Source organism: Pecten maximus, unplaced genomic scaffold (genome assembly GCF_902652985.1).
Source record: "Pecten maximus unplaced genomic scaffold, xPecMax1.1, whole genome shotgun sequence".
Classification (NCBI taxonomy): domain Eukaryota; kingdom Metazoa; phylum Mollusca; class Bivalvia; order Pectinida; family Pectinidae; genus Pecten; species Pecten maximus.
In genome coordinates, this window is record NW_022979530.1 from 31,215 (window position 1) to 53,556 (window position 22,342).

Genomic DNA, 22,342 nt, shown 5'->3' on the forward strand with positions numbered 1-22,342 from the left:
TATTCCAATGACTGACCGAAAACGAGATCTAAATGTGAAATATTTCTGAAAAAACAAGAAATTATAAGGTTCAAGATTTCTACTAATTGTATCAAAACGGTTATGTCAGAGCATAGTAAAACTGTAACTGTGTCAGTAATCCGTTCAATACACTGTATGTTGTCCAGAACACGGCGTCTCACCACCAAGCGGTTCTATGGTGTAATGGTTAGCACTCAGGACTTTGAATCCTGCTATCCGAGTTCAAGTCTCGGTAGAACCTGAGCAAAAGGAAGGGTTGCTATTGATTTTATAGGTTTTTCTTGCATTTTCACCCATTTATGCATGTATTGTAAACAATTGATGTTGTTGATAAAGAAGTTAAAAACATTTCAAACATAATAAAGAATAGTGTTGTTCTTCTCTGATAGATAATTCTGCTTTGACATGCTACGCGCGTATCTTGTTTGTGCTATTTTGAACATAATAGTAATCTAGAGCAACGAGTGTGTTAGACGGTTCTTTGGTGTAATGATTAGCACTCAGGACTCTGAATCCTGTGATCCGAGTTCAAGTCTCGGTAGAACCTGAAAAAGAAAATGTATTTTACTCTCATCTTAAGAATTCGTTTACATTTGCTACATTCAGCAAAATGCCGAATGATATCAATACTACATGTCTGGAATTTCCGAAAATGATTAGCTATCATCTCTCAATCAGATGTATCTGTTCTCTTATCATTTAACTGTGTGTTTTTTCAAATGCATCAATCATTTATATAACGATATTGTAATAACTCCGCACTTTTTCTAAAATGTATATCTTTAATATGAATAAAAGCCACATGATTAAAATTTCTTTTCCAACCATTGGCCGAACGCTTTTTAAACTGGTTAAAATTCTCAAAAGGTTAACGCCCATGTAGGGACTCGAACCCTAGACCCTCAGATTAAAAGTTTGATGCTCTACCGACTTAAACAAGCGATGGACTGAAAATAAGATTGAATGAACTAGTTAGTTAACACATAAAGAGTTTGTTTCATTGAAAATCTGTATGATCTTTGATCTTTTCAAACACATTTTCCATGAAACACACTCTATATGTGTAATAACTAGTTTATGAAATCTTTTCAGTCATTCGTTTGTTTTTCTTTTATCTTTTCAAACAAAAATGTCTACAGATCGTGTTACAAAATATCAAGAACTTCACATATGTATTACTTCCGAGATTTGAACTCGGATCTCTTTCCAAAAAGTAGGAAATTGTTCTTTCCAGTTGAACTATGGAAGCTTTTTCTTCTTTGCAGAACTTGCTATATGACTCAGATTTATGTTAAACAAGTATTTGTTTACTCAATTTCATAAAAATATCAACATATATGACAAATTTGGAATAAGTTAAGAAAGATATTAGAAAAATCCTCTGCTTTTGCAAGGTCTTGGAACCTTCTACTGTATCACAATATTAAAAGAAATATACGTCATACAGCAGGCAGCATTAAAATTTGTATGGCTTTTGTTGCTACCATTTCCTGCTCCACATATTGTCCTATATATAAATGTATGGTAGCAGCAGATGACTGAGGAGGCTTTACTGTGGAAACAGGCTGCCCTGCTGCAGACTTCACTTGGCTCTACTGCGGTCCTATCCTTTTCCGGCAACACCCCTTTCTTTTAACATTGCCCTCCATTCGTCAAATGATGTTGTCTCTGTCTTTCCACAGTATCTGTACTGTTGGTGAGTGGGATATGTTCTCTCTTCTCCACACCTAAGGCACTTGACAGTTGCAGTCTTTTTGTCTTTACCATCCCTGCATCCACAGCTTACCATGGTTGTGGGAAGTGGTGGTGTCACTATCACTTGGAACTGTACAGGTCCAGAGGCAGGTGAAGAAGGCATAGGGAGGACTGGCCATAGCAAAGCTGGTGTCAATGACGCTTTTACAGTCCTTTTCTTTAACTTGGCCATGCCAGCAGTATCAGGTGGACACTGAAACTGGAAGGGAGGAGTCTCCAGACTGCAAAGACACTGGCTTCAGTTTTGGTGCTGGTACTCCTTGTCCAGTAATAGCAGCTGTTTGAAGACCAATGCCTTGCATAAGGATCGTGAGATCCCTCTCCTTCCCCTTTTTGTTGTACATAAAACAAAAAATTAGTTGTAAATATTTTTTTTATATAAAACAAATAAAGTAGCTCTAAGAAAAAGCCCTTTAAACAGACAAGAATCCCAGACAACCAATATTAGGCCTGCAGTATGCTGGGAGGAAGGGCTGAGTATTTTGTCCACATGAATTACCTTGGCATTATTCAAAGTCACAGGGGTCACATATATTTAAACCTATCAATGATTTCTTCTGAATAACAGAAAGCCTCAGAGACCTGATATTTGGCCTGTACAATGCTGAGAAGGGCTACCAAGTTAGGTCAATGAATAACCAAGACATACATTCAAGGTCACAGTTAAAATAGGTTGAAAGTATGCTTGTTAGAATCTTCTACCATGAAGATTTCTTTAGAATAGCCATGATTGTTATATTATTTCAAACCATCAAGTAAAACATCTACCCCAAGACTCCTAAGTTTAATATAGAGGTACCAACTATAACATTTATTTGATTGATTACATAGAAGTAATAGGATGGAGATCAAAGGATAGATGGAAATTATTGATTTCGGAGTCCTGAGGTCAAGAAGTTAAATTTAATTGAAAAGACAATACCACAGAACTGGTATTTGTGAAAAAAGAAGGAAAATGTATCTGATCAATTTCTTTTATAAGATGTGAATGTATCTTCCTCTGTTTAGATAATAAGGTGGCATCAAATACTCAATGTTTGATTCTTAAATAAGTAAAATGTCATGACATTGCATAAGTGCTATGAAGGATTGTGCCTCATTTTGACTGTGTATATGGTAATATGCCCACAGTTGACAAAGAACGTTTTCTATGCAATCAAAAAGTTGTATCGATCATACATGTCTTGCAATGGATCATTAAACTTACCACTGTTGAATAGTCTTCTGGTTGACACTCGAAAGTTGAATATCCGTGCTATCCAGGACCCTTCTGCTGGATGTAACCAGGAACTCGATCCTGAAATAGCCTTCCTTGATAAGTATCCATCGTGCCATGAACAGAACATTCTTGTTCCGCCTGTCACTTGGTAGCAGGGCAACAACTTTTCAACAGTAGCCTCTACATACCTGTTGCAATATGGTCAGGTTGCTTTGGTAGAGTTTGGCCCAAGGACAGCTCTACAAATAAACAAGGTAAATACACATGACCAGCTATGATCAATTTCAAAATATGTACAAGAATCATTTGAAACAAACATTTTTTTTCTTCCATAGCTACTATAGCTATACTGATATTAAATCTACCATGGTCCCCGAAAGAACTGTTAGCAGTATTATAATTACTTTTCTATATAACATATATGGTCACTCCTTGCGCCACATTTTTCTTCTGGCATTTGAAGCGTCCTGACCCAGCTGACGAGAACCTTAAGGAAAACCGTGTCCTGGTTTTGTCAAAGTCTGACAAAGATTCCCCCAGCCTGATGACATTGAGCGCCTGATTTGTACTGAGGCCAGTGGCCTGCTCTCTGTGTCACCAAGAAACGCGACAGGTTGTAGATATGAGAGTAACCAGACACATTATCAGGATCAAGGTCACTCTGAAAAATTCAATTTAATAGTTTGTTGCTTTAAGCTTGATCTTTTTAATAAACCAGTTATCAAGTGAAATTAGTCATGTATTTTATTTTCATTTGTTACTAGTGTATAATGGCCTGACAATCAACTGTGATGTGATGATACTGTACTGAGAGAAAAGGAAATATTGTTAAAAAACTGCAAAATTATAAGTACTAAATCAATTGCAATTGCTGTTATTTGGTTGCATGTCCAATCTATTTTTTCAAAGTTGTCTTCAATAAGATTTTTGTTATTCCCTAATCGTATATCTTGAGATTTGTCTCTGTTTAATATTAACACAGATAATGAACCCTATATTTCTATTAAATTTAGTGTTTTTGTGATATCTGTTTTACTTTTAAGAAAAAGTGTTGGTTTCGAAAAAAAGTCATGCCTTGTATACTTTCCTTTTGTCTTACAACATTTGCTAATATTTCTACTGTTATTACAAATAACAGAGCAGATAGTGGACACCCTTGTCTGGTACCTCTTTTAATTGATATAGGTGCTGATAGCCAGCCATTATTACTAATTTTACTAGTTATTTTATTGTATTGTGTAGTTACCCATGTCATGAAAGAGTCTGGAAATCTAAATCTCTGTAAGGTTGAAAACATAAATTGCCATTCAATAGTATCAAAAGCTTTAGCAAAGTCTAAAAACAAAATAGATCCAGTAATTTCAAGTTTTTCTGAATAGTCTACTATATCTTTTATAAGTCGAATGTTATAGCTTATATTACGTCTTTTCACAAAGCCATTTTGATCAGTACAGATAATTTTGGGTTACAATGTGCTGCAATTTTATAATCTGTGTTGAGTAATGTTAGAGGGGCCCAGTTGCTTAGATCAAATGGGTCGTTCTTATACATAAGTGATAAAATACCTATTCGTTGAGATTCGCATAATAAAGAAACTTTTATATCCTTCATTTAAGGCTGAAATTAATCAATCTTTTACACTTGGCCAGAATTCTCTATAAAATTATACTGTTAGTCCATCTGATCCTGGTGATTTGTTTAACTTCATTTCTATTACTGCATTGTAGCATTCCTGTTCAGTTAGAGTACCATCACATTGTTTCTGTTGTTCATCACTTAATTTTGATTCAATGGTTACACTGTTAAGATATTTTTCAATTTCACTTGGTTGTGGGTTTGTAGAGGTGTACAAGTTCTCGTAAAATTCCCTTTCCCTATTAATGATGTCATTTTGATCTGTTAGTATAGTGTTGTAGGCAGAGTATAGTTTAATTTTTGACTTCTGGGTTTGTCGGGATTTGTCTAGTGATACGAAATATTTTGTGTTTCTTTCTCCCTCTTCTATCCATTTGACCCTAGAACGAATCTGGGCACCCTTAGCTGTATGTGTATATAACTCTTCAATTTGATTTGAGATCCCGGTTTTCTATCCCTAGTGAAAAAGGTGGTGATTTGAATTTAATTGATCGTGTGCTCTGTTACTATATCTATGGTTAAGTGGTTTTTTTAACAATATAGTCAAATTGCTACATTTTGCCACACATTGGTAGCCCACATTGCGGTCTTTGAACTCTTTCCTGTAATTTATAAAGTATTGAATCAGAAAACAAACAGCTATTGTAAAAAACAAAATATGTAAATAAATATGATCAAGTTGGATCAATCTAAAAGCAGTTAATATTTTTTCCCCGTGGTCATAGGGCCTTAAGCAAATATCTTGCACTGCCCGACAATGTTCAGTACAATCCAAGTCATTTTGGTGAAAGACGAGTGTGTTACCAATGCACCACCCGAATAAATATTTTTGTAATGTATCGTCATCTTGGATTTCCTAAGTTTCCCACCAAAACAAACCTTGTATTGTTAAACACTAATTTGAATAGGTGTGTTAATATCAACTACATATTACACTTAAGGAACCTTAAATTATTAAACAACTTCCCCATTACTTTTAGTACGTACCCCTTTTTGGTGATCTTCTTTGTGGAGTCTAGTTTTAAAACACTACCAAACAAAGAGGTGATGGAGGCCTTGATGAAATCCAGACGCTGGAGAACATCTAGCTGGTAGACTTTTATAAGCCTTCTATGTTGTGGCACAGGAGGCTCTTCAGTTACTCATGTAGATACCAGTCCTGAAGAGTTGGCGGCCATGCAGGTTTTACATGCTGTCAGGTAATGGTCAACCCTGCGCAGGTACATTTCACCATGTAACTCCTCCAGCTATTTTTGTACCATATTGCTGCTGTTTCCTAGTCCTCTCTGACTAAACAAAGTCACTACCTTCTTGTCGCAAGAACACTTTGCAGTCAGAATTGCAGGAAACAATAGGTATCGGTATCTGTCCAGCTGTGACACAATGGTGTGTGCCCAGGCAACCATCTATAAGAAAACACCAATATTTGAAATCGGTTACATGTAGTTGATACTTGATAGTATACAATCTATTGATTTCAACAAGAGGTAGAAGCAATCTTTCATGTTGATTTTAAGCCTTGCTCGGTTTATACACATGCCAATGAATGCCCCAAATTCTAGCGACAGTATACATGGCATGCAAAAGTATCTAAACACTACGAGAGTTAACATTTGTCGTATTTGTAATATTCAGTTTTGATTATTGATCATTGCAATTTTCACATTATCATTTAATGTCCACTTTAAATTGTATTCTCCTTTTTTGCTTTTGTACTTTTGTTTATCTTGTCTAGATGGATGTCATTTGGTAAAATAAATCACATGACATACACATACAAGAGGCCCATGGGCCCTAACGGTCACCTGAGATAAGAATGTTTTCAGTTAATTCATTGACCCTTTTTGGTCCCGCCCATCAACCCCTAGTGGTCAGTCAGGGCACAGGGACACGTTAAAATAGTGATGTATGTATAAAATATATGGGGGTCGATATAAACAAAAACAAAACCTTAACCCAACACAAGGGACGAAGCTCCGATTCTGGAAATCACTGGGCGCCAATTTCAAATATAAATTAACAACACTTACTTTCAGTCTTTTTTAACGGGATAAGTTATAAGTTATATTGTTCACACATATAATCCTTAATTGTCCATCTGTTCTCATACTCCCAATTTTAAAGCACTTTGTCGGAAGTTTTCAATTTTACCTCCAAAAAAGTGATGCTAACGACCGGAACTATAACATACTGAAACTGACAACAGACTACAACGTTTCTACGGGGCGATGTCACAGGGGGTTACATAGATCTCGACGTGTCGTCCTAAATCTACCCGGAAAAAACTTTTCTTTCAGCTTAGCCTTTGTTCTGGCTATTCCCTGATGTGCTGCTGAGGGAAGGTCATGGTGCCACTCCAGGGTCTTCTCTGTCAGAGAGATTGGCACTATAGCACCAAATCGTCACTGTCAGTCTTCCGTTTAAATAACACACCGCCTATCAATTTACAGATGTTTCTCTTTAACCAGTAGTACTTAGCTTCTGTCATCTTCAAGTCCTATGTAAATTTAGTCGCCTCTTAAGATCATGCAATGGGGACAGCAGGTACAATTCTTACGCCCTACCTGCAGGGCATGACAGTGGACTCTTTTGTCATCTTTGAGTCCACTGTCATGCTGCCCTGCAGGTAGGGCGTAAGAATTGTACCTACTGCCCCTTTTGCATGATCGTAAGAGGCGACTAAACTTCGGATTTTATCTTTTCTCTTCCTTTCTATCTTGCGCTCATCATTCTCAACAGACAACGGAATAGGCTTCGTAGCATGGTTATATTCCAGAACAGAATGGGAATCACTGTCACTAGTAACGACCGTATCTTCACCCTCCGAATGAGTGTCATATGTATTATTGCCAGTATCAAAACAGTTAAATCATACCGGCCGCACCGATCACACAATGACTCTACACGCGTGGGCGCGCACGATCAGGCACATAGGTAACGAATTTCCCCACTACTGGTACACGGCTGAGTTTTACAAAACAGTCTGAAATGACCTTGACCTCCACACGTGTAACATACAAACTGCTGACAGTCACGAAACAAAGGCTGGTCCGAGAAGCATAGTGAACATACCTTCATCTGGTTATCGTGAGTAATCCGGTGGTATTCACTTTCGAATTTCATTGTATATGGCAGCGATTTAAATGTTTGCGGTAGTTTAACACGCACATATCGAGTGCCATCAGCAACACTAGTCCCCTGATGATACCGACGTTTAATGGGCGACACCAATTCCACATAAAGCTGTTGGCGCTTACTCACAATCTCATTGTCACTAATGTACGCTGGTAGGTGAAACAAATATAACGGTTCAATTATGTTCTTCACCGTTGTCCTTCCTCGTTCTAGCGTAAATTGACGTTGTGTACTTTTAGAGTCTGTAGTGCGACAGAATACCCAACACTCAACTGACAGTTATTAACATTTATTTACATAGACAGCATATTTAAACAACAACATCTAGGAATAGTGCGTCCTATTATGTGGGTAACCGACAGTATTCTGGCCCGGCGTTATAATAGTTACTGACACTCGGTGCCATGAGGAGGACCCTACCAGATGCCCTGGCGTTCTCAAACGCCAACACGGCGTATATGGCGACAACCCGTGCCCACCCGCCGACTTCAACCCTCTGCCTTTCCGGTCCGGTGGTTTTCCTCACGTCCCCGAGTGCTAAGCTCTATTGTCTCGCTGTCCTGAATCTTACTCGCTGGTCTGCTCTCTCCAAGAGAGCGAGACCGGGCCACGGCCTGCGGTATATATACGCAAGAATGAACCCACATAATCAGACGCAATCTTTTACAAGTAACAACACAGTTAACACACGTTGACACAATACAGGTCAAAACTAGCGTACATTACATTACCCATGCCTCTTAAGCATTGGTCGTCCCGACCAATTGAACAACATAATGCAAATGCAGTGAACAAACACTTCAAAATAATGCAGTCTCTCATTTATAGAAAAATTAACTTTCATACACATCACATAAATGTACATCATCAAACAAAAATCACTCTACCTCTCTTACAAACCAACAGCAATCAAAACTTGAAGTATAATCATCGTGTCGCATTTACAAATTACATCATGATATTAGAAAAAATATATTAAAAAAACACAATAAGTCATATTATATAAAAAAAAAAAAAAACCCTCCCCCTTTATAATGATTGACGTCCCGTCCAATGTATCATGCAAATAATAATTTAAACACAATATCCATGAATTACCATTGTCCAATAGCACATCCCGCGATAAGCTCGTCCCGCGTGCAGCACGTCCCGCGTTTGGACGATCCATGTACGAATTCCTCTAAGATCGGTCGTCCTACACAATCTCCTCCCATTCGACTACGTGTGATGACGTCGTCACGACCGTCTCCCCATCTGGTCCGCACAACCCAAATAGTAATACTTTGAACTGAAACAGTCCTTTAACAGTCCTTTACGTGTCGCAAATGCCGTTTTTGCTTTGTCCGCAGGGTCCATGGCGATTTGCCAGTATCCGGACGAAAGATCTAAGGTCAAGAACCATTTAGCACCACCCAGCTTATCTAGCGAATCGTCGATACGTGGTAGCGGATAAGCGTCCCTGAGTGTTGCGTTGTTCAGCTGGCGATAATCTACACCGAAGCGCAGACTACCATCCTTCTTACGAACCAGAACAATGCCCGCTACCTATGGACTGGATGATGGCTCAATGATTCCCCTTTCCAACATCTTGTCGACCTGCTTGTCAGCTTCTTTGAGCGAATGATGAGGTAGTCGTGTTCCACCACATCGGTCTGACCTAAATCTTTATCATTCTTTGAAAACAGCTCGCCGTATTTGCAAAGCAGATTTTGCACTGCTTTTCCCTGATTCTTGTTCAATTTACAAGCGGTGTCTTGATAAATTTTCTCCAACTGGTCGAAAGTTTATTTGCTCTGCTTATAGGGATTGCCTTTCTAATAACGTCATTTATATGGCCAAACTGACCTATCGCTGTGCTTTTATACAGGACCTGTGATTCATCAGCTGGATTTAACAATCTCGTCGGTACCGTTTCTGCTGCATGTGCTAGTTTCTGCCTAACGACAGTGCTTCCATATTTTCCTCCCTGCAAAAGAGGTTCTATCAAACCGACTCCAGTGTAAGTCTCTTTTCCCAGAGCTGCCGACACAACTTCTTCGCTGCGCGGTTCGGTGGTTTTCCTCACGTCACCGAGTGCTTAGCTCTATTGTCTCGCTCATCTGAATCTTACTCGCTGGTCGCTGGTCTGCTCTCCAAGAGAGTGAGACCGGGCCACTGCCTGCGGTATATATACACATGAATGAACCTACATAATAAGACGCAATCCTTTACAGGTAATAGTACAGGTAACACACGTTTGACACAATACAGGTAAAAACTAACGTGCATTACAAAACTAACAAGGGTAAACCGTTTCGTAATATCGCGACATTCGCACGTTTTCCCATCAATGAGAACACCATCTAACAAAATGTTTATTCCTGCTCTACCCTCAAGGGTGACTACAAAAAGATTTCCAGATTTTGGGACACAGGCAAAAACTGAACCCTCGCCACAAAGTTCCACAATTTCCGTAATAGCACGAGCCGTTTTGACATTTTTATTGTCTAATACATCCACAACAACAGTATTTTCTTTACTATATTGTCTCTTCATAACAGAACCTCCGGAGTCCGCCATCCCCGACGGTGAATCCCGGATACAGGAATCGGCGAAATATCACTAAATACAGTGAAATGTCATATAATAAATAATTGGAAACAAACGGCAATATCAAAATAATGTAAAGTCACAGTTCTGCTGGGTGTCTTCGGTAGTATACCTCAGTGAGATAGCACTTTAAATCGGCAAAAGTTCCGGCCTATCACAAGGAGACTTAACACGAACATACCGCAGCCTCCCAAAACACATATACGCACTCACCACACAAGTACATGTCGCACGCACGGGAGGCCGTCCTTAAATGACCTTAGATGTTAATAGGACGTTAAACAAAATAAACCAAACCAAACCAAACTTTAATTACTGTCAGAGGTAATCAATAGACATCAATAAGGACGTTATTATAGTTTGTCTTCCTTGAAGAGTTATTTTCTTTGTGACCATAATCTTAATATATTTCTTATAGAACAAACTTTGCCCTCCCCATTCTTTTCATTACATAAATTCAAATCAACACCGACATAACTCCTAGAACACAAATAGCTCGATCACACAATTTTATACACAATTTTTCAACTTCTTCATTTGATATAGCACCTTTGCCAACACATAGAAGTTCTGACTTTTCTTTATTTACTCTGGCACCAGATCCCTTGCTTTATGTTTCTAATATATTAAAAACGTTCTCTATACATTCTTTATTGCTCAGGGTCAAAGTTGTATCATCTGCATGTTGATAAACTTTTGACTCAAAGTCAGTATTAGGCACTCTGATACCTGATATATCCGGAGACTTATAAATAATTTTACCCAGGGGTTCCGCAGGTAAATCGTAGAGCATTGCTGAAATCGGACACCCCTGACGGACTGAATTTTGTACAGAGAAAAAGCGAGTCAAATGACCATTATATTTAACTGAACTAGAACGTTTTAACCAAAACCAAATTTCTCTAAAACCTTAAATAAATAAGAATGACTAACACGATCAAATGCTTTTTCTTGGTCAATTTTGAGGACATACCCTTCGAAATCTTCCTGATTAGCGATATCGATAATGTCTCGCACACTAAAAATGGTGCAACAAGACTGATTTTCTGAAATAGTTCTGGTCAATTCTCTATCATCCCAGATACTCTGAATAACACGAGAAAATATACGTTTTAATTCTTCAAAAAAGTGACAATAAAATTCAACAGTAAGTCCGTCTAAGCCAGGACTTTTACCTCTTGACATACCAGACAAAGCAGTGTTGATTTCGTCAGCAGTTATCACTGAATCACATTTAACTCTATCTTCATCTGTAACAGTTTTATCAATGAACGATACAAGTTTATCAATATCTTCACTATCTGTATCAATACAATTATACAACTTATTATAAAAATCATAGATTACATCAGACATCTCATTACAATTAGTCGACACATTTCCATTTGCAGTACGTAAACATTTTATAGTATTAGAATTTTGCATAAACTTTTCCAATCTTAAAATAGTATTGTCTCCATCTATAGCCCACTTGGCTTTTGATCTTAGAACCGCACCATTACATTTTTCTCTTTCATATTTTTCGAGACTTTGACGCAAATCCTCATATTTGTGACAATCAAAGGATTTCCCATTAGCTATAGCACAGGAAAAATTTTACAGCTTATTTTGAATTTTATAATATTCCGACCGACGCTTCATGCTACGGTCTTTACCATACACTTGCGAAAATTTATCTTTTTTTCGAGATTATCCCACCAAACCTTGGGTTCATCCGTATATAAAAAAAACACCTCTTAGCATCATTAATCATAGATTTGATCTTATCATTAAACTCATCGTCAAGCAAAAAACAATTGTTAAACATCCATATGCCTGGACCTTTACTACCCCGATCACAGTCAATTTTCATAACAACAAAACAATGATCACTGAAAGCAGTATCATTATAATACACATTTTGAACATAAGGACTAAGTCCTTTCGAAATTAAAAAATAGTCAATGCGACTTTGAGATAAATTACCATTACTAACCATTTTCCGAGAAAAAACAGCACAATTTTCATTTCTGTTTCTCCAAATATCTTACACCCCACATGTAAACATTAAACTTTTCAATGCCGACACACTGGAATTTACCTGGTGTGCAGTCAAGCCAGTCCGATCTAGTGTTGAGAGAGTGGTATTAAAATCACCCCCTGTAATCATGTTGTCCGAAAATGGAACAAGCCAATCTTTCAACTTATCAAAAAATGTTTTTTATCACTCACAATATTGGGCGCATATATATTAACAATATTCAATTCCACATCCTCTATTCGGATTTTGATACGTAAAACTCTTCCGTCATATCCGTCATAATCAATTAAACCATCTTTAAAAGTATTATTAATTAAAATTGCAACAGCTTTTCTGTTATCATTACTATTATTATTTACAATCTTTCCTTGCCACAAGTGGCGTATTTGATTAACAAACATATCATCCCAAAAAGTTCCTTGTAATAATATTACTTGATAATAATTACATTGACAATATTCAAATAAATTCCTAATTTTAACAACATCTCTTAAACCGTTCACATTTAATGATAAACATGTAAATATTAAAGTAAATAACAACAAAGAGTTCACTTCGGTACACCTTTAACTTTTTTAGCCTTCTTTCTCGTTTTCCTCACGCCTGCCTCCCTTACTTTATTTTTGAGGAGATCGCGCTCTTTTCCCGCGTCCTGTTTTGCTGAAAGAGGTACTTCCTCGTCATTTTCTTTTTCAGTCCCATCATCCCAGAATTTACTTTCGGACCGAGCAATCCAAGGGAAACACGTCACCGTACGTGAGAGAATCAAACTGTTCAGATATACTTCCCACACTATTCCCGACATCCAACGTAATGTCATCGCTCATTGTCTCATCGCTACTAAACTCCAAGCTGTCATTTATGTCAACCATGCCACCAGTGGGTACCTCAGCCACAGTATCATCCGTAGATGACACTCCATCATCATCATCATCATCGTCATTACCATCCCCCACCTCATCATCAACATCATCATCACATGTCTGTAATATATCACTACTAGCATGTTCAATCGGCCTTCCCCACGCACCTGATTCCGCGTCCTTCAGGTTGGCCCCCGTGTCAAAACATGATCAGTCGTAACGTCCATATTGGTCACACAATGTATTGATATGCCTGACTACCCGCGAACAGTCACACGCGTATTTCACGTTGCCACAGCGAACACATGGCTGTGTTTTACAGGTCTTGCGAAAACGCCCCTGGCCTCCACAGGTAAAACACACAAACTGGGGACAGTCTCTAAATAGATGATCTTCCGAATAACACAATGAACACACCTTCAGCTGATTGTCGTGTATAACACGATGATATTCGGTACCGAATTTCATCGTGTACGCCAGTGACTTCAACGTTTAGGGAAGTTTTACGCGTACATATGTCGTGCCGTCCGCGACATTAGTTCCTCTATAAAAACGACGTTTGATTGGGAAAACAAGTTCAACACCAAGCTTTTCAAGCTTTTCCTTTATTTCTCCGTCGTCAATATATGCAGGAAGATGCATAAAACTAACCTAAGTAAATTTCTTTGTGACGTCATTACACTCATATCTTTTCCCATCAAGTAGTACACCGTCTAATAAAAGATTAATCCCCGCACGCCCCTCTAGGGTAACCTCATACAAATTCCCAAATTTCGGAACACAGGCAAAAACAGCCCCATCACCAAATAGTTAAGTTATGACATCAATCATTTTGTGAGCTTTTAATGACTTGTCTGCGCTGCAGGTAGGGCGTAAGAATTGTACCTGCTGCCCCCATTGCATGATCGTAAGAGGCGACTGAATTTGGGATCTTATCTTTTCTCTTCTTTCTTAACAACGTTCTTCTTCCTAATGTCTCCCTTGACAATGCCTCACTTTTGGCCTTTAGTTGAGCGTTCGCCCCTGTGAGGAAGGCTTTGGGTTCGGTCCCCTAGCCGAGACATACCAAAGTCTTTAAAAATGGTAGTTGCTACTCCTGCTTAGCGCTCAGCATACAAGGAGTGGGACGACTGGTTCGCCCGTTCTCAGTATAATGTGACCGGGTGGGGTGTGCTGCCGGGTGTCTTCGGCAGTATGCTTCAGTGAGGTAGCACTATAAATCGGCAAAAGTTCCGGCCTATCACAAGGAGACTTAACACGAACATACCGTAGCCTCCCAAAACACACATATGCACTCACCACACGCATACATGTCCAACGCACGGGAGGCCGTCCTTAAATGACCTTAGCTGTTAATAGGACGTTAAACAAAATAAACCAAACCAAACCAAACCAATGACTTGTTATCAATAACATCAATGATAACAGTATTGTCCTTCACGTAACGCCCCCTAGCACTAGGAACGGCCTGACCGTTCGCCGCTGTGAGGAAGGTTTTGGGTTCTGTCCCCTAGCCGAGACATACCAGAGTCTTTAAAAATGGTAATTGCTACTCCTGCTTAGCGCTCAGCATATTTGGAGTGGGGCGACTGGTTGGCCCGTTGGCAGTATAATGTGACCGGGTGGGGTGTGCTGCTGCGTCTCTTCGGCAGTATGCTTCAGTGAGATAGCACTTTAAATCGGCAAAAGTTCCGGCCTATCACAAGGAGACTTAACACGAACATACCGCAGCCTCCCAAAACACACATACGCACTCACCACACTCATACATGTCGCACGCACGGGAGGCCGTCCTTAAATGACCTTAGATGTTGATAGGACGTTAAACAAAATAAACCAAACCAAACCAAACATGATGAAATCCAAAGTAATCGATTCACAGATTCTATTCAGCATACATACTGAACCAACAACGCATACATATATATATATCATTACAACAGTATTCAGCAAATACAGCAATCATTTAGGCAACGATATTGTAATAACTGCGCACTTTTCTAAAATGTATATCTTTAATATGAATAAAAATCATTGACATGATTAAAATTCCTATTCCAACGATTGGCCGAAAACATTTTACACTGGTTAAAATTCTCAAAATATTAACGCCCATGTAGGGACTCGAACCCTAGACCCTCAGATTAAAAGTCTGATGCTCTACCGACTGAGCTACACGGGCTTCATACATGATGAAATCCACAGTAATCGATTCACAGATTCTATTCAGCATACATTCTGAACCCACAACGCATATCTATATCATTACAACAGTACTCCTTTAAACATAATTAACAAACGAAAGTTATTATCGATTCTTCATCTCATGATTTAGTTTATTCATCCTTACTGTTTACCAGAATACACTTGTTATTACTCTTCAAAACTAATGAATTTCTCTTAACCCGTTTCATGATACTCGTTTAAACCGGAAATCAATACTATCGTATATAATGTTTACTTAAGAGATCTATATGTGAAATCTTTCTGAAACACATGAAATTTTCAGAGATTTCAGAATTCTACTAATCGTATCAAAACGGTGTTGTCAGAGCATAGTAAAACTGTAAATGTTTCAGTGATCCGTTCAATACACTGTATGTTGTCCAGAACACGGCGTCTCACCACCAAGCGGTTCTATGGTGTAATGGTTAGCACTCAGGACTTTGAATCCTGCGATCCGAGTTCAAGTCTCGGTAGAACCTGAGCAAAAGGAAGTGTTCCTATTGATTTTGTAGGTTTTTCTTGCATTTTCACCCATTTATGCATGTAAACAATCGATTGTGTTGATGAAAAAGTTAAAAACACATTTCAAACATAATAAACAATAGTGCTGTTCTTCTCTGATAGATAATTCTGCTATGACATGCTACGCGCGTATCTTGTTTGTGCTATCTTGAACATAATAGTAATCTAGAGCAACGAGCGTGTTAAGCGGTTCTATGGTGTAATGGTTAGCACTCAGGACTCTGAATCCTGCGATCCGAGTTCAAGTCTCGGTAGAACCTGAACAGCAAATGTATTTTACTCTCATTTTATTTAAGCATTCGTTTACATTTTCTATATTCAGCGAAATCGCGAATGATATCAATACTACATCTCGGAATTTCCGAAAAAGATCAACTACCATCTCTCAATCAGATGTATCTGTTCTCTTATCATTTATCTGTGTTCTTTCAAATACAGCAATCATTTAGGCAACGATATTGTAATAACTGCGCACTTTTCTAAAATGTATTTCTTTAATATGAATAAAAATCATTGACATGATTAAAATTCCTATTCCAACGATTGGCCGAAAACATTTTACACTGGTTAAAATTCTCAAAATATTAACGCCCATGTAGGGACTCGAACCCTAGACCCTCAGATTAAAAGTCTGATGCTCTACCGACTGAGCTACACGGGCTTCATACATGATGAAATCCACAGTAATCGATTCACAGATTCTATTCAGCATACATTCTGAACCCACAACGCATATCTATATCATTACAACAGTACTCCTTTAAACATAATTAACAAACGAAAGTTATTATCGATTCTTCATCTCATGATTTAGTTTATTCATCCTTACTGTTTACCAGAATACACTTGTTATTACTCTTCAAAACTAATGAATTTCTCTTAACCCGTTTCATGATACTCGTTTAAACCGGAAATCAATACTATCGTATATAATGTTTACTTAAGAGATCTATATGTGAAATCTTTCTGAAACACATGAAATTTTCAGAGATTTCAGAATTCTACTAATCGTATCAAAACGGTGTTGTCAGAGCATAGTAAAACTGTAAATGTTTCAGTGATCCGTTCAATACACTGTATGTTGTCCAGAACACGGCGTCTCACCACCAAGCGGTTCTATGGTGTAATGGTTAGCACTCAGGACTTTGAATCCTGCGATCCGAGTTCAAGTCTCGGTAGAACCTGAGCAAAAGGAAGTGTTCCTATTGATTTTGTAGGTTTTTCTTGCATTTTCACCCATTTATGCATGTAAACAATCGATTGTGTTGATGAAAAAGTTAAAAACACATTTCAAACATAATAAACAATAGTGCTGTTCTTCTCTGATAGATAATTCTGCTATGACATGCTACGCGCGTATCTTGTTTGTGCTATCTTGAACATAATAGTAATCTAGAGCAACGAGCGTGTTAAGCAGTTCTATGGTGTAATGGTTAGCACTCAGGACTCTGAATCCTGCGATCCGAGTTCAAGTCTCGGTAGAACCTGAACAGCAAATGTATTTTACTCTCATTTTATTTAAGCATTCGTTTACATTTTCTATATTCAGCGAAATCGCGAATGATATCAATACTACATCTCGGAATTTCCGAAAAAGATCAACTACCATCTCTCAATCAGATGTATCTGTTCTCTTATCATTTATCTGTGTTCTTTCAAATACAGCAATCATTTAGGCAACGATATTGTAATAACTGCGCACTTTTCTAAAATGTATTTCTTTAATATGAATAAAAATCATTGACATGATTAAAATTCCTATTCCAACGATTGGCCGGGGGACTTCCGGTTTGGATTTTCATACGAATGGACGCTTGTCTATATACGTAGATAAAATCTGTCGACATCGGTGGTAAGCTTGGGTCTGTGACCCTGTCATTGTGAATTTACATTGTTGTGATATTGCTGTTTGCATTCAAATAATTATTATGTGACATTTCACTGTATTTAGTGATATTGCGGTGATTCCTGTGTCCGGGATTTACCGGCGGGGATGGCGGCCTCCGGAGGTTCTGTTTTGAAAAGACAATATACTAAAGAAAATACTGTTGTTTTGGATGTTTTAGACAATAAAAATGTCAAAGCGGCTCGTGTAATTACGGAAATTGTCGAACTTTGTGGCGAGGGTTCAGTTTTTGCGTGTGTTCCAAAATCTGGAAATCTGTTTGAAGTCACCCTTGAGGGGAGAGCAGGGATTAACATTTTGTTGGATGGTGTACTCATTGACGGGAAAAGGTTTGAATGTCGCGATGTTACGCAACGGTTTACCCTTGTGAGTTTTCTTCACCTTCCGGCGTATGTTAGTGACACTGACATTGTGAGCAAGCTCGAGCAGCTTAATGTGGAATTGGTGTCGCCCATTAAACGTAGATATTATCAGGGCACTAGTGTTGCTGATGGCACTCGATATGTGCGAGTTAAATTACCACAAACATTGAAATCGCTGCCGTATACCATGAAATTTGGAAATGAATATTACCGGGTTATTCATGATAACCAGTTGAAGGTATGCTCTCTGTGCTACTCAGACCAACATTTATTTCGTGACTGTCCGCAGTTTGTTTGTTACACATGTGGAGGTCAAGGCCATTTCAGACGGGCTTGTAAAACTCAGCCGTGTACCAGGTGTGGAGAAATTCGTTACCTGTGTGACTGTTCGTGCGCGCCCAGGCATGTAGAGTCATTGTGTGATCGGTGCGGCCGGTATGAATGTAGCTGTTTTGACACGGGCGATAATACGTATGACACTCATTCGGAGGGAGAGGATACGGTCGTTACTAATGACAGTGATTCCAATTCTGTTGTGGAATGTAACCAGGCTACGGAGCCTATTCCGTTGTCTGATGGGAATGATGGTGACTCTGAGTCTATGAGCACCAGCGATCAGGATGATATCGATAGCTCTGGCGAGACTTTTACTTTGTCACAGCAGTCTGTTGTTAGTCAGGACACCGACAAAAATGATGTATGTTTCGGCGATGTTCTCGCTCAACCTGAGTGTTCCAAGTTCTGGGACGATGAGGGCACGGAGGAGGGGGAAGAGGATAAGAGTTGCCCTGATAGACATAGTTCTGTACAGAGTAGAGATTTTCTGAAAATAAAAGTTGGCGATGGTGGAGTTACGAAAAAGAAAAAGAAGAAGAAAGCTAAAAAAGTCAAGGAATGTCTGTAATGAACTTTGTCTTGTTGTTTTTTCTAATGTTTACTGTTTTATCTATAAACGTAAACGGACTGAGGGATGTTGTAAAAGTTAAAAATCTATTTGAGTATTTTCAGCATAATAATTATAAAGTTGTGCTGTTACAAGAAACGTTTTGGGATGATATGTTTGTAGATCAGATACGCCATTTGTGGCAGGGTAAGATTATTTTTAATAATAGCAATGACAACAGAAAAGGTGTCGCTATATTAATTGCTAATGATTTTAAAGATAGTGTAATTGATTTTGATGGTTATAATGGAAGAGTGTTACGTGTTAAGATAAAAATTGAAGATATTGAGTGGAATATTGTAAACATTTATGCCCCGAATATTGTAAATGACAGGAAAGTATTTTTTGAACATTTACAACTTTGGTTAGAACCTTTTTCAGAGAATCTGATTACAGGGGGTGATTTTAACACTACACTTTCTACTATAGATCGTACAGGTATCACGGCGCATACGGTAAATCCAAGTGTGTCGGCTTTGAAACGTCTTATGTTTAATTGTAATATCTATGATATTTGGAGAAATAGAAATAAGAATAGTTCTATATTTTCTCGTAAAAGAGTGAGTAATGACACTTTATCACAAAGTCGGATAGATTACTTTTTAGTGTCTAAAAGTTTAAGTTCTTATATACAAAATGTTTACTATAATGATACCTCATTTAGTGATCATAGCTTTGTTGTAATGAGAATTGACTGTGATTTTGGCAGTAAAGGTCCAGGTATATGGATTTTTAATAATTGTTTTTTGTTAGAAGAAGATTTTAATACAAAAATAAGGTCTATAATTAATTCTGCTAAGAAGTGTCCTTTATATGTGGATGAGCCGAAAGTTTGGTGGGATAATCTCAAGTATAAGATAAAGAGATTCTCTCAGGTACAGTGGACCCTCGATAATCCGAACACCTTCGTTCCCAGCCCAAACCGTCCGGATTACGAGTTTTCCGGACTACTGAATTTCGTCTACCAGGTCAAAAAAAATTGTTGTGTAAGAGTTATCTCCCTTGACTCTATACAATACGGGACGTTTTAATGACGTTTCATAAACACGTCTAATTGTCAGTCTTTTAAAAAAATAAATATACTTATGTTCTTGATATGATTCTTGTTTTCTTTTATTTTGTAGAAACTAAAAAATAAACAATGTTTTTAAAAGAACATGTGAAGTGAAAGTTGTTTTATTGATAGCGGGAATATGTGACCTACAAACAACACACATGGGTTACGTCCCAGAGGTTCACAAACGAGTAGAAATTACAAACGTTAAATACCTGAAATGAAAGACACTTAACAATGTGTCACTTACTGAAGTAAATCAGCGGTATCTGACGACTTATTAGTGTGTAATTAACCCGGTTCTTGTGATCACTGCTTAATACGTAAATGTACCATGTGTGTAATTAATAACATGCATCTTTCAATGAGTCGTCATTACACGTAACGGTGTTACAAGCCGATATCCTTGTTTACCCAATACAATTGTTAGTGATGTTAATTACCGATAATAAATTTATTACATGCATTTGTGATTGATTAAGTATCGTATCACATTCTGTATGTTAGTGAATTAATTATTGCTAACTACGAAAAAGCACTATGTAAAATAACTATAATAGATATTGTACGTCAAGTTGATCAAAGCAAGACCAGTCTACACTATAAAACCCTTTAATACTGTAGCATTTAGGTCGATCGTAAAGAAAAGCAATGTACCGTTATAAAAACAGAGCTACATTGTACCACAGGTAAACACCCGGGGCTATGACCTGGCAGCGGTCGCTATGACTACGCACAGTGTCAAGCGATAGTCTGTACAGCTGTCGACACGGGTGACTTGCCCGACATTTTTCTCTCCTCGTGGTGAAAAAATCGTCCGGATTATCGGGGGAAATTTACTAATGAAAAGTACTTTCCGTTCCCAAAATGGGCTTCCGGAATCGGAAACCGAATTTCCGGACTGGTGAGTACAAATAACGTTACGGAAATCCGTTCCCGTGCTATTCCGTCCGGACTGCGAGTTTTCCGGACTATCGACGTCCGGATTATCGCGGGTCCACTGTATATGGTAAGGACCGACGTAAGTTACGGATGTCCGAGTTTTATAGGATTCAGAATAAATTACATGGTTTTTCTTGTGATATAGCTAATGGGAAACCTTTTGATTGTACTAAGTATGATGAATTAAGACAGTGTTTAGAAAAGTTTGAAAAGGAAAAATGTAATGGTGCTGTTTTGAGGTCAAAAGCGAAATGGGCCGTAGATGGTGATAAAAACACCAGTTATTTTTTAAAACTTGAGAAGTATAGACAGAATTGTAATACTATTAAATGTTTACAGGACATAGATGGAAATGTATTGACTTCTTGTGATGAGATGTCTAATGAAATATTCAGTTTTTATAATAAATTGTATAATTGTATTGAAACAAATGATAGTGATATAGATAATCTTTTATCATTTATTGACAAAAAAGTTACTGATGAGGATAGAGTAAGGTGTGATTCGCCTGTGACTGTTGATGAAATACAAAAAGCATTATTAACTATGTCAAAAGGTAAAAGTCCCGGATTGGATGGTCTGACCGTTGAATTCTATTGTCACTTTTTTGATGATTTGAAAGGTGTTTTCCCTTGTATTGTGCAAAGTATCTGGGATGATAGAGAATTGACCAGAACAATGAGGCAAGGAGTTATCAATCTTGTATATAAAAAAAGAGGTGATCAAAGTCTATTGAAAAATTGGAGACCTATTAGCCTTCTTAATGTAGACTATAAAATTTTAGCACGTGTTATGTCTGATAGATTAAAAACTGTTTTACCCTCTATTGTTTCAAACTTTCAATCGTGCTGTGTGGTTGGTCGTGATATTTCGGACACAATTTTTTGTGTCCGTGATATCATTGATCTAACTACACAGGAAGATTGTGAGGGATATATCCTTAAAATTGATCAAGAGAAGGCTTTTGATCGTGTTTGTCATAAGTATTTATTTAAAGTTTTAGAAAAATTTGGTTTTGGAGGAAACTTTGTTGATTGGATCAAGATTTTTTATACAAATATTTCTAGTTCTGTAAAATACAATGGTAATCTAACTAAGTTTATCTCTATCCATAACTCAGTAAGGCAGGGGTGTCCGATTTCAGCGATGC

At 37.9% G+C, this 22,342-nt stretch overlaps 8 non-coding genes across 8 annotated transcripts; 6 read left to right on the forward strand and 2 right to left on the reverse strand.

Moving 5' to 3' along the window:
- The first annotated feature begins 190 nt into the window (after positions 1 to 190).
- Positions 191 to 262, forward strand: Trnaq-uug. Its single transcript has one exon. It is a non-coding gene; the product is annotated as a tRNA-Gln (tRNA).
- A 234-nt stretch (positions 263 to 496) lies between these two features.
- On the forward strand, positions 497 to 568 carry Trnaq-cug. The gene has a single exon. It is a non-coding gene; the product is annotated as a tRNA-Gln (tRNA).
- A 14,778-nt stretch (positions 569 to 15,346) lies between these two features.
- Positions 15,347 to 15,419, reverse strand: Trnak-uuu. Its single transcript has one exon. It is a non-coding gene; the product is annotated as a tRNA-Lys (tRNA).
- Positions 15,420 to 15,870: 451 nt separating this feature from the next.
- Positions 15,871 to 15,942, forward strand: Trnaq-uug. The gene has a single exon. It is a non-coding gene; the product is annotated as a tRNA-Gln (tRNA).
- Positions 15,943 to 16,173: 231 nt separating this feature from the next.
- Trnaq-cug lies at positions 16,174 to 16,245 on the forward strand. Its single transcript has one exon. It is a non-coding gene; the product is annotated as a tRNA-Gln (tRNA).
- Positions 16,246 to 16,573: 328 nt separating this feature from the next.
- Positions 16,574 to 16,646, reverse strand: Trnak-uuu. The gene has a single exon. It is a non-coding gene; the product is annotated as a tRNA-Lys (tRNA).
- A 451-nt stretch (positions 16,647 to 17,097) lies between these two features.
- Positions 17,098 to 17,169, forward strand: Trnaq-uug. Its single transcript has one exon. It is a non-coding gene; the product is annotated as a tRNA-Gln (tRNA).
- Positions 17,170 to 17,400: 231 nt separating this feature from the next.
- Trnaq-cug lies at positions 17,401 to 17,472 on the forward strand. Its single transcript has one exon. It is a non-coding gene; the product is annotated as a tRNA-Gln (tRNA).
- The last annotated feature ends 4,870 nt before the right edge of the window (positions 17,473 to 22,342 follow it).